The sequence below is a fragment of the Mus caroli genome, unplaced genomic scaffold (assembly GCF_978045245.1).
Source record: "Mus caroli unplaced genomic scaffold, Mus_caroli_1 scaffold_9, whole genome shotgun sequence".
Taxonomy (NCBI): Eukaryota; Metazoa; Chordata; class Mammalia; order Rodentia; family Muridae; genus Mus; species Mus caroli.
Genome location: NW_028227264.1, coordinates 105,681,098 through 105,697,209, shown reverse-complemented (window position 1 = coordinate 105,697,209; position 16,112 = coordinate 105,681,098). Strand labels below are relative to the sequence as shown.

The following is a 16,112-nucleotide window of genomic DNA, read 5'->3' as shown; positions in this document are numbered from 1 at the left end:
CAATGCCATCATCTCACCCCAGCCATTATTTCTCAATTGCATTATTTTAATAACACTATCTAACATTCAAGAATTATTCTCCTACCCAGCCCCCTCCTGCTTTTCAATCAATTATCCATATTTGCAGAATTTCTTTAACCAGCCAAAATGCATGATACTTTGTTCCTTAAGATCTACAAATACCCTTATTGTCCATTAGAATTTCTTTTTTTCTTTTTTTTATTGGATATTTTCTTCATTTACATTTCAAATACTATCCCAAAAGTTCCCTATACCCTCCCCCCACCACCCTGCTCCCCTACTCACTCACTCCGACTTCTTGGCCCTGGCTTTCCCCTGTACTGGAGCATATAAAGTTCACTAGACTACCAAGGGTCCTCTCTTCCCAGAAAACTGAACATAGTACTACCAGTATGTGGAAAGCCGTGCTGCGAGCAATTGCTGTGGAGAGCTGTGCCATGAGCATTCACCATTATAAGATGGTGCTGGCCTCCACAGTGCCTAACTAGTAAACAAACCTTGTACAAGTAAGCAATAAAAGCTTTTGCCACAGAAGATTCCGGTTGTCCTGAGTGTGTTCTTGCCTGCGGGGACAAAAGCTCGGGATAAGTGGCACCTAAGACCCGGGGACTTTATACCATCACACCGGCACAAGGGAGATCCCCGGTTCGCAGGGCGGAACCAGAACTGTGAGACATTACAGCTCTGCAAGGTACGTGCAGTCTTGAAATTTCTCCAGAGTTAGATGCCCTTTTGATTGTTAGCACGGCGATTGTACTTTCCCTTTCGGTTTCGTTTTGCTTCCACCACTGGAATTGCTGACTGGTTCCCAGTCAGGCCTGGACAGCACCTGGACAGCGACCAGTTTCAGTCGCGGACAGTACCTGGACAGCGACAGTAGGGGAATTTCTCACTCTGTAGTAGTGGTGTTAAGTTCGGTCCTGAAGCAGTGTGGCCTAAAAATTGCCACTAAGACTATAAAGGGATTTGTCAGGGAGGTAGACTGTGTGGCACCATGGTATGCTTGCTCAGGTTCGTTAACTGTCGCCTCTTGGGACAAACTGAAAGGAAATCTAGTTAGGGAACAGCAGAATGGCAAACTTAAAGCAGGGATCATGCCGTTGTGGAAATTGGTGAGATCATGCTTAACAGACAAGGATTGTCAGGAAATGGTAGAAGCGGGGCAGAAAATTTTGGATGAAATTCAAGACAGTCTATCAGAGGCAGAGTGGGGAAAGAGAGTGAAAGTTGGGACGAAACAAGGTACACTGAAGAATTTAGGCCTTTCCACGGGCCTTGAGCCCGAGGAAAAGAAATATAAAGGAAAAAATGCCTTGGGAGAGATTAGAAAAAGGGATGGAAAGGGAGAGAAGAAGAGAGAAAGAACTGGAGAGGCACATAAGGAAAGGAGCCTCTACCTGCCATTAGATGAGTTCAAGGCACTAGCTGTCAGTAGCTCAGAATTGGATAAGGAACTTAGCTCCTCTGAGGAGACAAACTTAGAGGAAGAAAGATACCAGCCAGATGAAAGACGAGCTAATCAGTCACAAAATAACATAAAGAAAGCAAAAGTAGCTAAAGACAAATGTCAAATCACTATGCGGTCTTCAGATCCGCAACCTCTGGGTTCTAGCACACCTCCTCCTATGTGCAGAGGTATCAATCAGACCCATTCATTTCAAAAGAGGAACAGAGAAAAGTGCAGCAAGTGTTCCCAGTCTTTGAAGGCGCAGAGGGCTGACGTGTTCATGCCCCAGTGGAGTATATACAGATTAAAGAGCTTGTGGAGTCAGACCGTAACTATGGAGTCAATGCCAACTTTACTGTAGCCCAAGTCGAAAGGCTTGCAACTCTGGCAATGATCCCCGGCGATTGGATGACCATAGTAAAAGCCTCATCTCCTAACATGGGAATGTATTTAGAATGGAAAGCTTTGTGGCAAGACTCCTGGCAAGGGCCAATGCCAATGTTGAAGGGGACCAAGGAACATGGACTTTTGAGTTGCTTACAGATCAGGGACAATACGCTAATAACCAGACAAATTACCATTGGGGAGCTTACGCTCAGATCTCAGCTGCTGCAGTTAAGGCATGGAAGGCACTCTCTAAGACGGGAGAGGCAAGTGGGCATTTGACCAAGATCACTCAGGGTGCCCAGGAATCATTCTCAGATTTTGTAGCTAGAATTACAGAAGTGGCAGGGAGAATTTTGGGGGACCCAGAGACAGCTATGCCTTTAATTGAGCAGTTGATCTATGAACAGGCTACCCAGGAATGCAGGGCGGCTCTTACACCTAGAAAGAGCAAGGGACTGCAGGAGTGGTTGAAGGTTTGTCGTGAGCTTGGAGGGCCACTCACTAATGCCGGTTTAGCAGCTGCTATTCTACAAGGGCAAAAACGCCCTGACACGACTGAGCTCAAACTCTGCTATAATTGTGGCAAACTGGGACACTTAAAAAAGGACTGTAGAGCCCTTGTCAAAAGGAGAGCGCCAGGACTGTGTACTAAGTGTGGTAAAGGATATCATTGGGTTAGAGATTGTCTTTCAGTCAGGGACATTCGAGGCAGGCTCCTGCAGCCAGGATTCCCTCAAGCAGTAGATAATGAGACCATTCCAAAAAAACAGTACAGGGCCCTCAGGTCTCAGGGCCCGAAAACATATGGGACCTTGACAGGCAAAAGGTGGACCCCACAGTCCGCAGGGCAACAGAAGGATCAGCTGGGTTGGACCTCCATACCACCACCTGATTCATGATGATGCCCCAAATGGGGGTGCAGCCTATTCCTACTGACTATAAAGGACCTCTGCCATCCAGGAGTGTTGGCCTAATATTGGGCCAGGCCTCCCTTACCTTACAAGGTCTTATTGTTCACCCTTGAGTCGTAGATCAAGACTATGAAGGGGAACTTCAAGATCTCTGTTCCTGTCCTCAGGGTGTCTTTTCTATTTTACAAGGGGATAGAATAGCTCAGTTAATAATTTTGCCAAGCCTACATGGCTGTTTTCCTTCCTCTGGTGTCCCCCGAGCTACCAGAGGGATTGGTTCTACTGGAAATGATTCTGCTTACTTAGTAATGCCTCTTGACTCCAGGCCATTCTTAGAATTAGTTACAGAAGGAAAACAATTTAAAGGGATTTTAGAAACAGGAGCAGATAAAAGTATCCTCTCTTCCCAATGGTGGCCAAAAGCTTCGCCCGTTACTCAGTCATCACGTTCTTTGCAAGGTTTAGGTTATCAGTCCTGTCCCACTATTAGTTGCCATTCCTTGAGCTGGACAGCGCCTGAAGATCTAACGGGACGATTTACTCCCTATGTTTTATCACTCCCAGTAAATCTCTGGGGGAGAGACATCTTACAGGCACTAGGACTGACCTTGACTAATGAATACTCGCCACAAGCTGTTCAAATGATGAAGAAAATGGGCTATAAAGAAGGAAGAGGATTAGGGAAAGGAGAGCAGGGTAGACTTGAACCTATCCCTCAAAAAGGTAATAATGGGAGACAAGGTTTGGGTTTTTCCTAGGGGCCGTTGAGGGCTCCGTGCCCATACCATGGCTTACAGAGGAAGTTGTATGGGTTCCTCAATGGCCTCTCTCCTCTGAAAAATTAGAAGCAGCCACAAAACTAATTTCTGAACAGCTATGCTTGGGTCATTTAGAGCCCTCTACCTCACCCTGGAATAAACCTATTTTCGTAATTAAGAAAAAATCTGGCAAATGGCGCTTATTACATGATCTTACAGCAATTAATGCACAAATGTGTCTGTTTGGACCAGTTCAGTGAGGGCTACCATTGCTTTCTGCCTTACCCAAAAATTGGGAAATTATAATTATAGATATTAAAGATTGCATTTTCTCTATACCTTTATGCCCTCAAGATAGGCAAAGATTTGCATTTACCATCCCAGCCATTAATCATTTAGAGCTGGATCAAAGATATCAATGGAAGGTCCTACCTCAGGGGATGGCGAATAGTCCCACCATGTGTCAACTATATGTGCAATTGGCACTTAAGTCAGTTAGAGAGCATTTTCCATCATTACAGGTAATAATTTATATGGATGACATTCTGATTTGCCATAAAAATTCACAGTTATTGCAAGATGCATACCCTATATTAATAAAAACTTTAGGGCAATGGGGATTGCAGGTGGCCATCAAAAAGGTGCAAGTTGCTCGAATGGGAGCCTTCCTAGGGTCACTCATGTATCCTAACAAAATTGTTCCTCAAAAATTAGAGATTCGCAAAGATCAACTACATACCTTGAATGATTTCCAAAAATTGCTAGGAGATATTAATTGGCTAAGACCATTTTTGAAAATTCCCTCAGCGGAATTAAGCCCTTATTTGATATATTAGAGGGAGATAACCACATCTCCTCCCACAGAGCACTTATCCCAGCTGTATGTCAAGCTTTACAAACGATAGAAAAGGCCTTACAAGATGCTCAATTACAACGCATTGACGAGTCAAAGTCATTTGAATTGTGCATATTAAAAACTGCACAGTTACCAACAGCAGTCTTATGGCAAAATGGACCCTTATTGTGGGTCCAACCTAATGCTTCCCCTGCAAAAATCATTGAGTGGTATCCTAATGCAGTTGCTCAACTTGCACTTAGGGGGATAAAAGCAGCCATTACTCATTTTGGGAAAGAACCTCATATGCTAATTGTACCTTATACTTCTGCTCAAGTTTAAACCCTGGCAGCAACAACTAACGATTGGGCAGTCTTGGTTGCCTCTTATTCAGGACAAATTGATAATCATTATCCAAAACATCCAATTTTACAGTTCGCCTTAAGTCAAGCCATAGTGTTTCCAGTAATAACAGCCAAACACCCACTTCTGGATGGGGTAGTAGTGTATACAGATGGATCCAAATCTGGCATAGGTGCATATGTAGTAAATGGCCAAGTAACATCTAAACAATATAATGAGACATCACCCCAGGTTGTAGAGTGTTTGGTAGTTCTAGAAGTCCTTGAAACTTTTCCGGGAATGCTCAATATTGTACCTGATTCCTTATATGTGGTTAATGCAGTTAATATGCTTGAAGTTGCTGGCTTAATTAGACCCTCTAGCAAGCTTGCTCACATTTTTCAGCAAATTCAGTCAGCCTTGTTACATAGAAGACATCTTGTGTATATTACTCATGTCAGGGCTCATTCTGGCCTTCCTGGCCCCATGTCTCATGGAAATGACTTGGCAGACAAAGCCACTAGAATTGTGGCTGCTGCTCTGTCCTCACAGGCAGAGGCTGCAAGGGAGTTTCATAAACACTTCCACATGACGGCTGAAACATTATGTCGCTGTTTCACCTTAACCAGGAAAGAAGCTCGTGACATTGTCACCCAATGTCAAAACTGTTGTCAATTTCTGCCTACTCCTCATGTAGGGGTAAACCCCCGAGGCATCAGGTTATTACAGGTCTGGCAAATGGATGTCACTCATATTTCCTCCTTTGGAAGAAATCAATATTTACATGTTTCCAATTTTCACTTGCTCTGGTGTTATGTTTGCTACACCTTTAACAGGTGAGAAAGCCTCTCATGTTATACAGCACTGTTTAGAAGCATGGAGTGCTTGGGGCAAGCCCACAATTCTTAAAACTGATAATGGGCCAGCATATACCTCTACTAAGTTTCAGCAATTTTGTCATCAAATGGATGTCACTCACTTGACTGGCCTTCCTTATAATCCTCAAGGACAAGGCATTGTGGAACGTGCCCACCATACACTCAAGTCTTATTTTATAAAACAAAAGGGGGGAGTTGATGACACTCTGCCCTCAGTGCCAAGAGTAGCTGTATCTATGGCACTCTTTACACTTAATTTTTTGAATCTTGACGAGCAAGGTCGCTCTGCAGCTGATCGACATAGCTCAGACCCTGATAGACCAAAAGAAATGGTCAAATGGAAGGATGTCTTAACTGGTCTGTGGAAAGGCCCGGATCCTATTTTGATAAGATCCAGGGGAGTTGTTTGTGTTTTTCCACAGAGTGAAGACAACCCATTTTGGCTGCCGGAACGACTCACCCGCAAGATAGTAATCAAGGATGGTGTGGAAGATGCCGACCTCCCAAGGACTGCTCCTGATCCTGACAATGCTGAACTTGTCTCAGGTTCCTAGTATGAGGGGCAAACAGAGATGGGCCATTCTCTCGACTTTCCCTAAACCAATGCCAGTTCGCCATAATGCTATAGTTTTTCCAAATTTCTTTACTACTAATAAAACATTAGATTTACCATATCTTCCCTATGATCCCACCCGAGCACCATTAGGAGAAAATCGCTGTTTATTAGAACAGGGTTCTTCATGTTTTCAAATTAATGGACCAGGAAAATGTATCAACCTCACAGCCCAAGCTTTGGGGATGTTTAATGAGCACCGAGGAGGTTGGGTAAGCATAACCCAAGATACTTCCAAAGCAGATATAACCTTTACAATTCGGACCTTTTGGCAGGAGGCAATTTGGGTTAATGGTACATTTCTACCACCTAACTTTTCAGACAAAGAACGTTCCCCCCAACCAATTATAGCCCCTCATTGTAGCTTGGAAGATGAAGGGCTGATACTGCCTTGGTCTGATTGTCAATCCTCCATCACTCGTTGGGCAGATCAGAGTAAAACCTTTTCCTTTTCTCCCAACATGATAGATGACCCAGAGAAGGAATTTGTTATGAAAAAGGGACTTTTCATACAGGACTTTAGAATGCATCCCTTTCACAAGTGGGTGCTTTGTGGAGTCAATGGCAGTTGTACAGAACTCAATCCTTTGATCTTTATCCAGGGAGGAGGAGTTGGAAAGGCTTCTTTTACTGGCATCTCAAGATTTGCTCAGTATTGGGGAATACATGATGCCTCCCAGGACTCTTATAGATATACTAATACCAGTGTAGAGATCACTGGGTTCAATAAAACTTTGGTAAACCAGATTAATTATCCATCTACCCCAGTCTGTGTTTACCCCCCTTTCTTGTTTATTCTTTCAAATGATTCATTTGAAGTCTGTTCCAATGATTCTTGTTGGATTTCTCAATGTTGGGATGTAACAAAGAACACCCGTGCCATGGTGGCACAGATCCCACGTTGGATCCCTGTTCCGGTGGAAATACCCTCCACCTTATCTCTGTTTCAACAAAAAAGAGATTTTGGCATTACTGCTGCCATGATCATAGCAATTTCAGCCAGTGCTGCTGCTGCTACAGCTGCAGGGTACGCTATGGCTAGTATGGTTCAATCAGGCACAAAATTAAATCAGCTTTCAGCAGATCTGGCTGATGCCATCACTGTCCAAAATTCTGCTAGTACCAAGTTAAAGGGATGGCTGATGATTTTTGAATCAGCGCCTTGACCTGGCGGAGGAACAGATAGGCATTCTATACCAGATGGCCCAGTTGGGTTGTGAAAGAAAACTGGAAGCTCTGTGTATTACAAGTGTCCAATATGAAAATTTTACTTATGCAGCTAATCTGTCTAGACAGCTTTGCTTGTATCTTGCAGGAAATTGGTCCGAGGGATTCGATGAGACTCTTGAGGCCCTGAGGGTGGCAGTTTTAAAGATCAACTCAACGCAAGAGGACCTGTCATTGATAGAGGGCCTCTCCTCCTGGATTTCATCAGCATTTTCTTATTTTAAGGAATGGGTGGGGGTGGGTTTATTTGGTGTTGCCACCTGCTGTGGACTTGTGTTCATGCTCTGGTTGGTTTGCAAGCTTAGAACCCAACAAACAAATGACAAGGCTGTGATAGCTCAAGCACGTGCTGCCATTGAGCAAGGGGCTTCCCCCGAAATTTGGCCATCTATGCTCAAAAATTAGTTGACATTGGTGGCTAACCTCTTTTGTAGAGTTCGCCCTAGGTCATTTAGTAGTTACTGTCACATAGCACTGCTGTATCCAGGGACGGGCAACTTTCCTCATGCACAGATCAACCTAAGACATGGGGCGCGGTGGCGATAGGGTTACCCTATGACAGGAAAGGCTGTGACATTGGAGGAACAACCTAAGACAGGAGCCACAGCGGATGGGCATAATTACACAGACCTAGTCCAGCCTCAATTTAATAAAATAAAAAGGGGGAGATGTGGAGAACCGTGCAGCGAGCAATTGCTGTGGAGAGCCGTGCTCCGAGCAATCACCATTATAAGATGGCGCTGGCCTCTGCTGTGCCTAACTAGTAAACAAGCCTTGTACGCAGGTGTGAGAGTGAACTCACTCCTAGTCACTTCCCATTCTCGGGACATAATAGTGGGGTGATGGGCGAGCAATGAATCAGGAGCTGTCACGCCACATCAGGTGCTGAAATGTCATGCTGCGGGCTATATAAGCAGCGCCATTTTCTGGGTTCCGGGTCTTCCTGAGAAGTAAGCAATAAAGCTTTTGCTGCAGAAGATTCCGGTTGTCCTGAGTGTGTTCTTGCCGGCGGGGACAAAAGCTCGGTATACCAGTAGATCCAGCAAGACCTCTCTTTGGCATATACCCAGAAGATGTTCCAACTGGTAATAAGGACAAATGCTCCACTATGTTCATAGCAGCCCTATTTATAATAGCCAGAAGCTGGAAAGAACCCAGATGCCCCTCAACCGAGGAATGGATACAGAAAATGTCTCAACAGCGGAATGGATACAGAAAATGTGGTACATTTACACAATGGAGTACTAATCAGCTATTAAAAACAATGAATTTATGAAATTCTTGGGCAAATGGATGTATCTGGAGGATATCACCCTGAGTCAGATAACCCAATTACAAAAGAAGTCACTTGATATGCACTCACTGATAAGTGGATATTAGCCCAGAAACCTAGAATGCCCAAGATACAACTTCCAAAACACAAGAAAATCAAGAAGGAAGACCAAATCGTGGATACTTCATTCCTCCCTAGAATAGGGAATAAAATGTCCATGGAAGGAGTTGCAGAGACAAAGTTTAGAGCTAAGACGAAAGGATGGACCATCCAGAGACTGCCCCACCCGGGCATCCATCCCATAATCAGCCACTAAACACAGACACTATTGCATATGCCAGCAAGATTTTGCTGAAAGGACCCTGATATAGCTGTCTCCATTAGAATTTCTTAAAATGAGTTGTAAGGTTATGCTCTCTTTTGTTTGGTTACTTGCTAAGCATCAACTTGATTGTGATGAAAATTTGTCTCTCCACCAAGCTTTCTAAGTTTATAACCAAGCCTATCATCTATCTCATCTGTCCCATGCCCTTCTTCATGCTTTTCCCTCGGTTTTGAGAAATCTATTTCTATCTCACTGCCACTCCACATTCTGATTCCCCATAGGAAGAACAACAGTATCAACCAACTATAGCTCCCATGGTTTAAACCCCCAACCAAGGAGTACTCACAGAGGGACCCATGGCTGCAGCCTCATATGTAGCAGAGGATGGCCTTGTCGGGCATCAATGGAAGAAGAGGCTCTTGGTCTCATGAAGGCCTGATGACTCAGTGTAGGGGAATTTGAGAGCAGGGAAGCTGGAGTGGGTGGGTGGGTGGGAGGCACATCCTTATGGAAGCAGGGGGAGGGGGATGGGATAGGGAGTTTCTGGGGGGGAGATCAGGAAAGGGGATAACATTTGAAATGTAAATAAATAAAATATGCAATAAAATGACTAAGCTAAAAAAATTTAGTTCTTATATGCCTTTTATTTGTGATACACCAAATTTTAATTAGATGCTATTGAAAAAGTTAGTTTCCATTAAAACAAGTGCTAGCTATAGCTTTTTTTCTGTAGTCGGAAAAATTTACTTAAAAATGGAATTGATGGAACAAGTCAGTTGTAGAGAACAAACAATATGTTCCATGGCTAGGGACAGTATGACAATTCTAAATTTGAATGCCCCCAGTGATGCAGCTTCAAAATACATAAAGCAATTTCTTTAGTTGTTTGAAAGCTGATATTAGGTTTAGTAAGCACCCTTCTGAAAATCAGAAACAACTGAAGTCAGGGAATAAGACTGATCAAATGTGACATATTTAATTTGCTCTTAAGTTTACATAATCCTGCTACTTGTTCAACAGAGGCAACCATAACTCTATAGACCACCATCTCTGCCATTTCTCTCTTCCCACTAGAACTTTTTAAATAGTATAAATATTCTCCAGCTACTGCCTAATTGGAGTAGTTGCTAGCCACATGTGGCTCTTAAGGGTTTGAATTGTGTCCAGTGCAACTGCTACATTTTTAATGGTATTTCATTTTGATTAATTTAAGTATAACGAACTAGCTATAGTTGGAGGTCAATGCCACTTGAAATGAACTCAAAGAATATTGTTAAATGCCCCATTACTCCTTTTTATTCTCCTTTGAAAGGACTCATTAAACTTTCACTCAGTATTCAAAGAATATATCTAGTGTGTCCTGATCTCTTTCAGATAGTCACATCAAGCCCAAATTCAGAGGTTTTATCATTTATTCTGGAGACTAATTCTGAGGCTGGAGAGATGGCTTAGTGGATAAAGCTCTTGCTGGAAAAGCATGAAGACCACAGTTCAGATTCTTACCATCTACATAATACCTGTGGCAGGGATAGCAGCCAACTGTAATTTCTTTTCTTTCTGTTTATTTTTTCACTTTTTAATTTATTTACATTTCAAATGTTATCCCATTTTCTAGTTTCCCCTTCACAAATCCCCTATCCCCTATCCCCTCCCCATCCCCCTGCCTCTAGGAAGGTGCTCCCTCACCTGCCCCCAACTCCTGCCTCAGTGCCCTAGCATTCCCCTATGCTGGGCATCGAGTCTCCACACAACCAAGGGCCTCCCCTCCCATTAATGCCAGATGAGGCAGTCCTCTTGCAGCTGGAGTAGTTGCTAGCCACATGTGGCTCTTAAGGGTTTGAATTCTGTCCAGTGCAACTGCTACATTTTTAATGAGTTATGTGTACTCCTTGGTTGGTGGTTTAGTCCCTGGGAGCTCTAGGGAGTCTGGTTGGTTCATATTGATGTTCTTCCTTTGGGGTTGGACACCTCTTTAGCTACTTCAGTCCTTCCTCTAACTTCTCCATTGGGGTCCCCCGTGCTCAGTCCAAAGGTTGGTTTTAAACATCCACATCCATATTTGTCAGACTCTGGCAGAGTCTCTCAGGGGACTGCTATAGCAGGCTCCTGTCAGCAAGCAATGGTGTCTGGGTTTGGTGTCTGCAGATGGGATGGATTCCTAGGTGGGGCAGTCTCTGGATGGCCTTTCCTTCACTCTCTGCTCCACTCTTTGTTCCTGCATTTCCTTTTTTGGGTATGTCCTCCCTGTTGGGTCCCTGTCATTTCTAGTGTGTAGAAAGAGGCGCTAAGGGATCACAGGACAGATGGCGACTTAAGTTAGCTGATCTAGCAGAATTGATGAGCTCCAGATTCAGTGAGAGATATTACCTCTAAAATTAAAGTGTAGAGGGATCAAAAAGATGCCTGGCATCAGCTTCCACTCTGCACACACACACACACACACACACACACACACACACCTACCATACACACATGTGTACAAAAACAAGTAAAGCAAAAAATAAAAATACCCTCCAAGTGTTTGTTTTCTCTTGGTTCCAGGGAATTTGGTCTCCAACCTTAGAGAAAACGTGACAGAAACACCACATTTACTGATTAACTGATTTACTATTGGGTTTCTTCCTCACACCTAATGAGATGGTAATAGGAATGTCATGGGTGGGGGTAGGGAGATGGCTTCTGCTCCATTAGATTGTGAAAACATGGGAAGGTTCTTCTTCATGTGGATCACCAGGAATTTGTCAGAGGAAAACAAAGATGAGATCTTTGTTTTGAAGACATGCTTGAAGCTGAAGACTTCTACTGCTTTTCTCTAACTAAATGAGACTTAAAGACATGTTTGAGGGACCCTTGATGAAATGCCCAACAGTACAGAGATGAAACTTATAGAGCCCACCTCCAGCAGGAAGTCATGACATCAAGTGAGGGATGAGGTTGCCATCCCACAGTCACAACTCTGACCCATAATTGATTCTGTCTGAAAGAATTACAGGGATGGAAATGGAGAGGAGCCTGAGGAAAAGAAGGTCCAGAGACAGGCCCAAAGTGGGATCCAGCTCAAGGGGGGTGGGTGTGGACAAGGCCTGACACTATTACTGAGGCTATGCAGTGCTCACAAAAAGGAACCTAGCATGACTGCCCTCTGAACTACCCAACAAGCAGCTGAAAGAGTTGGATGCAGATATTTGGATATTTGCACCCAACCAATGGACAGAAGCAGCTGAACCCTGTTGTTGAATTAGTGAAGACTGAAAGAAGCTGAGGAAAAGGGCGATCCTGTAGGAGGAACAGAAGTCTTAATTAATCTGGATCTCCAAGATCTTTCAAACACTGGACCACCAAACAGACAGTATTCACCATCTGATGTGAGGCCTATCACCAGCATGACATTTTTCTCTCCCTCACAACTGGTTCGACGTGTTGCAGCCAAATAGAACTCTGTTCTTATGTTCTCCATAAAACACCAAGCATGCTGCTGTCCCAGGGCCTTGGCACCTCTGCTTTTTAGGCTGGAAATGCTTAACTGATTCATGTTAGGACACAGTCTCAGTTAAGATTCCCTGTTTTCAGCTGAAGTTAACCTGTGTCAAGTTGCCATAAAAGTAGCCTTTGCAAAGACCAAAATAGAATAAAATGTATATTTTAGACTTTGTTTTCAAAATGCCAACATAATAGATCACATAAGTGCTTAAAAATGAGAAAGATCAGACGGGCGTGGTGGCGTACACCTTTAATCCCAGCATTTGGGAGGCAGAGGCAGGCAGATTTCTGAGTTCCAGGCCAGCCTGGACTACAGAGTGAGTTCCAGGACAGCCAGGACTATACAGAGACACCCTGTCTAAAAGGGAGAGAGAGAGAAAAAGAGAGAGAAAGAAAGAAAGAGAAAGAGAGAGAAAGAAAGAGAGAGAGAGAGAGAGAGAGAGAGAGAGAGAGAGAGAGAGAGAGAGAGAGAGAGAGAGAGAGAAGCCCAGCTTTGGGATAAAGCTTTTATCATTATCTATTTGTTCAGAAATTATTGTAGTGGCATCTTGTAAATTGTGATTTTATTGATCATAGACCTGGTTGGTTAATTATAAGGTTCAAGAGTTTTGCTTTACTTGATTACTGGAATGTGGGACTGATGATGGCCTAGAGGGAACTTGCAGCTCCAGGGACAAGCGACCCAGACACTGCCAGGGCTAGCTGGAGAGAATTGCCAATAGCAGGAGCACAGGAAGAATGCCCATCCTACTGGGGAGTTGGCTCTGGCTGAGAAAAGCAGGGGCGCTGGGGAGTTGGGGTTCATTTTTTTAATAGTTCCCCCAACAATACAAATATAGTAGTCAGGAAGAAATTATAGGATCACATAATCATGTGTTCAAATAGATAAAATTATTCACTATTTACTACATATGAAGACATGGTAACTATTTTTAAATTCAAATAGAGGATTTTCTAGCAATAGAAATATATATGTCATATATCATATATCACATATATCATATATCAAATCATATATGATAGAATTCTGTCAATAACAACACTCAGCTCTATCTTCTTTCCTAGGTTTTTGTTTCCCTATACTTGTCATTGCCACATGTGTCGGCATGTGTATCAAATTCTCCTTGTTTATTGCCTTTCCATAAATTTGACCTACTAATGCTGGAAGTTCATTAGTCATATGCACTAGATTCTCTAGTGATTAGACCAGTGCCTAGCACAGGGTGGGCGTAGAGTGAACAGCTTATTAAACCAGTAACATAAGTTCCTTGTGTTTTCACAGAGATTTAAAAGTCTGTTCTTTTTCCTGTCCAGTTTCACAATACCTCTTTAAATCCTCAGTTTTGCAGACTTTATTCAAAGTGAGGCAGAAAAATGAAACAGGAATAAGTTTCTTCAATTTCCAAGGAAAGCCTTAAATTAAGTCATATTCTACTTTTTGTTCTCACAAATAATGTGAGAGCAGTTTTGCCTATAGACTAAAACAAGTGACTCCCAGTCCCAAGTTAGAAAATTTTAGGTTATACAGGGGAAAGCAATCCCATTAAATGTGAAAATTAGCATTGTAAGAATCATTTCTTTCCAGATAAAAATAGAACTACTATTAAAGTCTCATAGAAAGCATACTCCTAATAAGAATTCTACCAACAGAGTCTTCAAAAAGGATTCAAGGAAGCTACTCCACATAACTTCAATATAAATAACCATTAACATCCACCATTCAACGTTCTAATGAGCTATATTACGATTCCCTTCAAGAAACCATAACACTTAACTTTCTGAAAGAAGGACATTATATGAAAATAGCCTTATTTCCCCTCATTCTGCACGGTGGGAAATTTCTTTTCTTTCAGAACCTGGAAAATAAGGTAACACAGGTAAACAACTTAAGAGAGATGATTTACAGTTAGTTACAAATACAGTCCCACACACATGAGTATTGTCTAAAACATGTCTTTACCACTGTGCTTGGCTGAGTTCACAAATCCATTGTAACCTGTAACTTCCCTGTTACTTCTCTGGCTCTCCTCTTATGCTAAGCTTTGTTTCCTGGCTCTCATTAGAACCTCATGCCGCTGGCATGGCTTCTGCTGCTGTTGTTGTAACCTATATAGCCACCTTGGGTTCATGGTTTAGCCCAGTACTGGCCTCGGCCACCATAAGGGCCACAGCTCCTGCCTCCACAGTTTCCTCCCTTCATCGGTCCAAAAGTTGAAGACTGTATGTTGTTATTGCCAAAATCATTGTAGCTTCCACCACCTCCAAAATTGCTTCCATCGTTGCCAAATCCATTACAGCCATCCCCACTGCCACCATATACACTACCACCATGGCTGCCACAAAAGCCACTGTGACTACTGAAGTTCTCTCCTCAACCAAAATTGTCATTACCACCAAAACTGCCTCCACAACCACCACCATAGTTTCCAGAACCACTGTGACCTCTCTGGCTGGATTCAGCACTAACCATCTCCTGCTTTGACAGAGCCTTTCTTACTTCACAGTTGAGGCCATTCACAGTATTTCTGAATAACAATCTTATCCACAGAGTCATAGTCATCAAAGGTAACAAAAGCAAAGCCCCTATTTTTTCCACTGCCTCTGTCAGTCATAATTTCTATCACTTCAATTTCCCCATGCTGCTCAAGATAATCTCATAGGTGATGTTCTTCAGTGTCTTCTTTAACACCACCAACGAAGACCTTTTTCACAGTTAAGTGGGCACATGTTCTCTGAGAATCTTCTCTTGACACAGCTCTCTTAGGTTCCACAACTCTTCCATCCACCTTGTGTAGTCTTACATTTATGGCAGCATCCACTTCCTCCACAGGCGTATGTGACAAATGCAAAGCTCTGTATCTCTTGGTGTTTGGATGTCTCATTACCACCCAGTCGGTTAGAGTTCCCCAATTGTTCAAAATGGCTCCTCAGACTCTCGTAGGTTATTTTGAAGCTCAGTCCTCCCATGAAGAGCTTCCACAACTGTTCTGACTCCTTGGGAGACTCTGACTTAGACATGATCGCAGGGTGATGAGCGCCTTCAGTGATGCAAAGAGCTATTCGGTGGAAAGCATAAAGCATTCCCACAAAAGGTTTTACTGTAGACCTACAGGGTGGCAGATCTAGTCTTTCCAAGCCCCGTCCACTGTCGTGACTTCCCTCAGTAGTACAAGTTGTAGCCTTGTTGAGGTGAGAGGTGGATGCAGATAGAAGTATGCAAGAGAAACATGGTATTGATCAGATCCAATGTGTGGGCATCAGAAAACCAAACTGAGACTAAACCAATGCTGGAGTTGCAATGAAGTCTGGCTTGCAAAGGGGTTTGCCTAGTAATGAAAACATTTGCCCTGTTGGGGACAGTTGGGTTTTCCTAAGAACTGCAGTTGACTTTAGCCTTATGTCTGTATTTTATTTTTGAAGGGGATGTGCTATTATGATAACTTAGTGAGTGACCACTTTTAATGGACAAGTCATCAACGAGCATAGGAGCCTTGTACTTCTCAGTATGATATCAGTTAGACTTAAGGCCATTCATCAGTTCATCTAAGACCCAGAAAATGGAATATTTTTACATTAGACATAGAGAAACCTGGGGTGGGAGTGCTGCAAGCCTTT

The 16,112-nt window shown here is 43.1% G+C and overlaps 1 pseudogene; it reads right to left on the bottom strand.

The window, feature by feature from the left end:
• Positions 1-14,556: 14,556 nt before the first annotated feature.
• LOC110303968 (heterogeneous nuclear ribonucleoprotein A1-like) lies at positions 14,557-15,515 on the bottom strand (annotated as a pseudogene).
• Between the last annotated feature and the right edge of the window lie 597 nt (positions 15,516-16,112).